This window comes from Corylus avellana, chromosome ca2 (genome assembly GCF_901000735.1).
Source record: "Corylus avellana chromosome ca2, CavTom2PMs-1.0".
Taxonomy (NCBI): domain Eukaryota; kingdom Viridiplantae; phylum Streptophyta; class Magnoliopsida; order Fagales; family Betulaceae; genus Corylus; species Corylus avellana.
Window position 1 is genome coordinate 3,053,671 of NC_081542.1, and position 7,879 is coordinate 3,061,549.

The 7,879-nt window shown below is 36.4% G+C and overlaps 1 pseudogene; it reads right to left on the minus strand.

Moving 5' to 3' along the window:
- Positions 1-1,542: 1,542 nt before the first annotated feature.
- Positions 1,543-3,497, minus strand: LOC132172868 (L-type lectin-domain containing receptor kinase IX.1-like; annotated as a pseudogene).
- Positions 3,498-7,879: the final 4,382 nt, after the last annotated feature.

A 7,879-nucleotide genomic window follows, 5' to 3' on the forward strand; every position in this document is an offset into this window, starting at 1 on the left:
AAATGCGCCCATTCAATTATTCTATGATGAATGATTGCATGAAAAATCAAGCCCTGAAGCACATGAAGTCCATTTAGTGAGTTCACTCAAGGTCAGACGCGACTCAGACACCCACATGCATGCAAAATCAAAAGACTTGCAACGACCTCTCATACTCACCATCTTATAGTTAGTCAAAAGATAGTCAAATCACCTTCTTTAGCCGACTTGAAGTGGCTAAACTCACTTCATAACCATTGAGAGTGGTTAGACCACCTAAATGACCAAATTGATAAATTCTAAAAAATAGGTGAACTTTGAGAAGTTTGAGAGAAGAAAGCCAAGAAATAGGTAAACTTTGGCATGACAATGTTGTAAAAGTCATCTCCATCTCCAGGTATCGTCCTTAATTTTAGATTTTTTATGAGAACGAAATGAGAATTAAGTATCTAAAATTACTCTTTTTAATTTAAATGTCATTGAAACATTGTTACGACTGACATTAATTACATTCATCATATGCCTATTTCTACACCGTATGTGCTGCACGGCATTCTAAAGCCAGATGAAGATTTGGTTGTACAAGTTAGTGAATCTAGTATTCCTAGAGTTTATCCCCACTTCATGTTATAATATTTGCGAAAACTTATGTCTAATATTCCTGAATTATAAACTGTCACCTAAAGCTCATTACATATATATAAATAGGTGTTTTGATAATTTACTTACTAAGTCGTGACTTATACAGTTATTTATTTTATTTTATTATTTTTCACATGCCAAACATTCGGTGTTTTGCGGTTTAGTAGGTTGCCATATTATAGAATGAGAAAATTTGTTAGGATGAAGACGTTAAGCAAATGACTCATATTATCAGGTTTGGATAGGTACTCGTTTGATGTTTATAGAATATTGCTAGAAGCTTTGAGTATATAATTGATGATACATAAGGTGTTTTGATAATTTACTTATTAAGTTGTGGACTTATACAGTTACTTTTTTTTTTTTTTTTTTTTTTTTTCATATGCCAAACATTTCGGTGTTTTGCGGTTTAGTAGGTTGCCATATTATAGAGTGAGAAAATTCGTTAGGATGAAGATGTTAAGCAAATGACTCATATTATCAGGTTTGGATAGGTACTCGTTTGATGTTTATAGAATATTGCTAGAAGCTTTGTGTATATAATTGATGATACATAATGTTATTAATGTACACTCACATTTGTAGTAATCTCATATCAATTATTTTCACTTTCTACATATTTTCACTTTGATACGTTTGATGAGTAACATCATCAGTCAATTACCAATTAATTGGTCTGGAGATGTTACCAGTAACACTCTCCAAGTTAATTGAATTAATCGTTTTTAATTTGGAAGCGTTACAACTACTACTATCATGATAAGGTTTAATATATAACCTCAGGATTTATGATTACATGAGGAACGCGATAAGTCAACAAGGAGAGAATTCTAGAGAGGAAAGAAAGAGAAGATAGAGCATTGTAGTTGCTAATGTTCTTCATATATATGTAAAGTTTTCAATCCAAGATGGTTCACGTGCTCAACGACCATGTTCAAGGCTATTAGTTATGAAAGGTTCACTAGAACTGACTGCTAGTGTAGGTACATGATACATGGGAACAAGAATTTGTGTTGGAAGATTTGGCATTGTTGCTTCAAAATTCAGAACGTGAATTGCTTGCCTAACGGAGGGCCTGAGACTTGGATCAGGGTGAGCACACCAAAGTCCGACAATCATCAAGCACTCGACTTGTTTTTCATCAAAATCAGTTTGCAGATTCTCGTCGACTGCCATAAGAAGATCTCTTCTCTCATAAAGATTCCAAACCCAACGAACTAAGCCTTTGTCAGAATCCTCTTATATAGGAGAACTTGCTCTTTTTCCAGTAGCAATTTCTAACGCAACCGGCCACCCCAAAGCTATACACGTCCGACTCTTTACTAGACCTACCTGTGCTTAAGCATTCTGGAGCCATGTATCCTAAGTTCCAACCAATCCGGTTGTTAGGGGACCTAGTTCATGATCCATAAGCAGAGCTAACCCAAAGTCACCAAGCTTTACACTAAAACTAGAGTCTAGCATAACATTGCTCGATTTGATATCCCGATACACCACACATTGCTCCCACTCTTCATGAAGATCTAGCAACGCGGAGGCCAACCCAACAGATATCTTGTATCTCACATCCCAAGGGAGAGGATTCCTCTTGCCAAAGAGGTGAGCATCAAAGCTATCATTTGGCATAAACACGTAGACTAGTAGGAACTCACCTCCGTCATGACACCGTCCTATGAGCTGTACAAGATTCCGGTTCCTCAACCGGCTAATGCTCTTCACTTGGGTGATATATTATTTCTTTCCCTGTTTAGACCCCTTGAGATTTTTTTCACAGCGATTGGCATGTCTAAACCAGTCAAATACCCTTTGTAAACAGCACCGAACCCTCCTTCACCTAACTTTCTCTCATTTGAGAAGTTGTAGGTAGCTGATGCAAGCTCGTTATAAGAAAACCTTCTTGGTCCTGCTCCTCTTTCTAGGTCGTCGTTTATCGAAGTTAAGTTCAGTGTCTCTGCTGTTTCCTTCTTCTTTCCCTTCCATACGCATCTCCACAATATTACAAACGTTGTAATTGCCCCTACTATCAGAAGACAACCTGAAACTGTTAAACCAACCATTAATCTCTTCTTTTTCGCATTCTTTCCATTTGTTTCCTTAATGTCCAAACTTGAATTGAATTCCCATGATTGAATTTGAACTCGCTCTACATACTGACCCGTAGAAGCTGAAAATCCAACTGTGACCCACTCAGGAAGAATTTTCATGAGATCTACTTCATAGAAAAGGCTGGTATTCTCCCGAGTATTAGAGGTTGTTTGGTACTTGCAAGAGACACTCAAATTCTTGGTAGAAGCATTGTAGGTGATCCATACATCAGCAATGTCTCCGCTGTGCAAGCTGGCATTCCAAGGAGTGTAAAGTACAGAAGAAATTGAGTTGTTGTTAATCCCCACATGCTCAAATGAAGGATCCCATTTAGGGTTGGGGAATGAGTCGAACTCAAGTACAAGAATTTGGTTCCGAGGTGAATCACTGGTTGTGGTGTTGAATAGGCCTAGAAATCCACGGGGTGAATTTGGCGGGATTTCAAACCCAGCAGGTGCCAAGAAGAATGCTATCCCATGCCCATATTTGGGAGCGCCTTGGGTGTTGATAGTGAAGGAGTATTGTGTAGTAAAGTCAGTGAGGCTTCTCGTATCAGAGTCCCAAAGTGGCACGCTCTTAGCATAGATGGCCCAACCAGCTCGGCATAGATATGCAGCATTGTTGATCATTTCAATGGCTCCAACAGAAGGAATAGCAGCTCCATAATATAGTAGGTCGGTGGCAGTGGGGTCAAAGCGAGTTATTTGGAAGGAAACTGAATAAGCGGTGGGAAGAAGTAGAAGGAAGAAGAAGAGAGGCAACAAAGGTATGTCCATGAAAGAGCTGGCCATGGCAATTGGGAGAGAGAGAGAGAGAGAGAGAAATTAAGGGCAAGTTTGAAGAGAGTAATCGCGTGGAAATGACACCTGAACTTGCAGTTTGTATTCTGATATTGGTGCTTAAGTTTCAGCCACCAGCTATAGATATCGTCATATAGTCATTGAAAATAAAATATCGAAACACTTTTATGCAAATCCCTCGCCGGCACAAAATTAATAGCGTCAACACACTAAATATAAAACATAAAAATTATAGTGATAACTTCAAAGATTATAACCCAATCCTTAAGTCTTAAAGCTTAATTGGGTGAAGATAGCCCCAATGAAAACAATGCAACAGCCAACAATGAGAGTTCATTATGTAATTAATTAATTAGGAGGCTTCTCTCCTTCCCAGGTTGCTTGGTCCGCATGAAATTTCTGGAAATGTTTTAAAAGATCATGAGCCTTTTCTTTTCCTTTCTGTTGTTAATTTTAACCCCCTAATCTTCGGAGTGGGTCTCTTCTTAGGTATTGTGAATATACCTTAATTTGTTCTTTATTCTTTTTATTGAATTCTAAATTACTTTTATACATATATATAGGACATAAATTTTCTCCAAACTAGTCTATAAGAAATATCCCCTAACTCATTTGAAATAATATCTAGTGTCTATAAACATTTAAAAACCACATTAAATTTAGTCTAATGTGGCTTTTAAATGTTTATAGACACTTGTCACTAATTTAAATAGGTTAGATGATATTTCATTCAAACTGGTTTGGAGGATATATGTCCAATACCCTTTAACATTAACATCAGACCAGATAACGAAATAAATACGTGGGGCGATCAACAAAGTAATTGCAGTAGTATACTAGTAATATCCTCACAATTGCGATATATATCGTTATTATCGTATAAGTATATTTCTAGGGGCGGAACCATGTTGGGCCTTGGGGGGACCTTGGACCCCACAAGGCCCAAGGTGGTTCCCCCCCCCCCCAAAAAAAAAAAAATTATAACATTTTTATAAAATTTAATTTTTAACTCAAATAATTTTTTTTTTAGAATTTTGCTCCACAAACACTAATCTCTAGTTCCGCCTCGGTATATTTGAGTTGATCAATGCTTCGGCCTTCATTATGACTTACGTATTACAACCTTAAATATAAAATAGAAAGAATAATCATCATACTTAATCATATTATTGACTTACGTATTACAACTTGATTACCTCAACCCTCATTCGTCAGCAACAACGAAAACAATCCATAAGTTAATTTCTTTGTTTTTTTAATGTAAAACATTGGAAAGACAGACAAAAAGAAAAAGGTCGTTGTCAAATCACCTTCTTTAATTACCAGACATGAAGGGGCCAAACTCACCACTCTAAATTCTAAAAAATAGGTGAATTTTGAGAAGTTTTGAGAGAAGAAAGCCAAGAAATAGGTAAACTTTGGCATGACAATGTTATAAAAGTCATCATTAATTAGTGGTTACATGTCAGGAGATAAAGTGGTTATATATGGAGTTTTTATTAAAAGTGCATTAATATACATAGTTGAACACCACTCTAACTAAAAAATTTAAATTAATGGACTATGGTCTACTTAAGTATATTAACTACTTTTTTTTTTTTTTGTGCTTTCTTAGTATTAGATTCAATACTTACAAGTACACTCACAACAGTACTATTCTTAATTTTAGACTTTTTATGAGAACGAAATGAGAATTGAATATTTAAAATTACTTTTTTTAAATGTCTCTGAAACATTGATACAACTGATATTAATTACAATTTTTATTTATTTATTTATTTTTGTAACGAACTAACATTCATTCAAACAAAGAGGTTACAAGGATAATAGAAAAGAAAAAAGACAAGCTTACTAAAACCCCAACCGGACAGATCTCTAAAAACAGGAGTGAGATCATAAAGGGAAAAAAAGATGCGAATGCAGCTCGAGAAAACCCTTGTCACGACACATACTGGTGATGGATACTACCATCGGGAGCACAAATACCTCTATCAAACATCTAAACAGGCTTTTTAAAAAGCCATGGAGATTTAGATGAAAAGTAACTATGGAAAAAGGTTTCCAAAGAGAAACCTCCACTCCACGAAGACCAAACCGGATGGGGTTAAGTGGTTAACCAATAAGCAACACAACAACAGAAAGTTACAGAAAGTTATATAAAATAACAGTATAAACTCAAAAAACAGCAGCTGCTCTGGAGGAAGTCGTCGGTGATGAATTGCACGGCGCGTAGGACCCACGCGCCGGTGAGTAAGATCCACACGCAGGAGCGTGAGGTTCACTCGCCGGCGTGTTGAGGTCGGAATGGGGCACAAAACGCAGTGCCAGGAAGCTGGAACGCCGAAGATGCTGGAGGAGTGCCGCGTTTCGGCCAGGGGCTGATGGGGAGGAGGAGATCAGGCTTTGAAAAAGTCAATCTTCTAGAATCCATAGATCTGGTCGGCGAAGCGTTGGAGGAGACGATCCACGACAGGGGAGAAGCGGTCGGAAAAGGGTGGAAGAAGCAACTGTTGTTTTGTGAGGGTCGGAAATAGATCTCTAGAGAGACAAGAGTTCTCTCCTGAAGAGAGAAACTCAGCAAAAAGAAAAGCATAAAACTGTATAAAAGCTTGAGCACCGGCAGCAGGTTTGGTCTTTCAAGGAGAGAGAACATAGCTTTTTTTTTTTTTTTTTATTATTATTTTTTATATCGGGAGTTTTTTTATGGAAAATGTTACATTAATTACTTTTGAATATCTCCATCATATGCCTATTTCTACGCCGTGCTGCACGGCATTCTAAAGCCAGATGAAGATTTGGTTGCACATGTTAGTGAATATAGTATTAGAAAAGACTGTTCTTCATGTAAATTATGCCATCTCATAAAATTTTTTTTTTAAGAAAACAAAAAACATAAATTATAGGACTGGTATTAGGAGAGTGCATTAGTGAATTTTAGCCCACTAATTAAGCTTCATTCATTTTGGGCCATCAAGTCTGTGTTACAGGAGTTTGCGGCTTTTCCTGGGCTTTCAGTCAATCCCTCGAAGAATATCAGCTCTCTATTTGTTGCGGGTGTTTCTAATTTTTGCAGGAGGAGCATTTAGTTGAATACCATGGGGTGCCTTCAAGGCTTCAATCTCAACTTCCTGTCAGGTACCATGCATGGGGTTCCTTTAATCTCAAGGAAGTTAACAGCCAATATATGATTGTGGTAGTTTGCTTGAAAAAATTTCAGCTCATATTGATTCTTGGATTGCTAAAAAAACACTTTCGTTTGCTTTCTTCTGTCCTTTATAGAATCCAAGTATATATATTGGAAATGAAAAGTTGTGTAACACCTCTTGATACATACATCCATGGAACTGAACGAATCGAACGGAAAGAAAAGCAACATTAGACAAAATAAAATCTTTTTAGAGGTAAAGAAACAATTATGACGCTTGATTGTGACGTAATACCTTGAAAGCTTGTTTAAAGGTTTCCGAAATTCCCTCAAAGACTTGATAGACCATTCAAAAAGTTGCTTTCAAGTTTCTGCTTTCTAAAGCTTTCGAAGCAACTTTGCAAGTCTTCCAATTAAGTTGCTTCTGAAAGAAAGAAAACCAGATAGAAAAATAAAGACGAAGTGGAATGAAGAAAAATAAACACAACGAGTTTGCGTGATTCAGTCTATGACTTATATTCACAAGTTAAAGCTTAAAGGACTACATGTCTACCCTGACATGTCACGCGACACTATTAAATACAATTAATTCCACTAAATAATTGTGACTGAACTCTAATAAGTACTTTAATTAAATCAATTAATTCCTATAACGTACTTATTGATTATTACATATCACATATTACCCCTCCATGAAATCATTCCATAGTTGAATTGAAGTTCATGTGCTGTCACTTCGTTCACTATCTTTTTTTTCTTAAGTAATTAATTTAATTACATGATTATCCTTATGCACCATATGAGAATAAATGTCACATTGTACATATATATAAGTTTCGTAAATCCCATTGAAACAGTTAGACCTGAGGTTTAGAATAATCATTTCCATTAAATTTAAAACAAGGGAAATATTCATTATCGCTTTGTTCTTTGACAAAGGATTTAGATTCCTTCTTGAAAAGAGTGTTCTTACAATGCTACATGTGATCATTCAATGCACAGGGATGTTGACCTATAAAGATGTTTCACCCATAGATACACCAAAGTGACCTACACTTGACATCTGAATTCACAAGCTTCTCAGGATTTAGAGTAAATGAGTAACTGTTATAAGTTGTCATGCACGTACATAATTTTTTATGACAGTATTATAAAAGAATGATGACTCACATGGTCCGTTCGATGCATGGAACTACCTTCGCTCATATACCAACATATCAACCCAAAG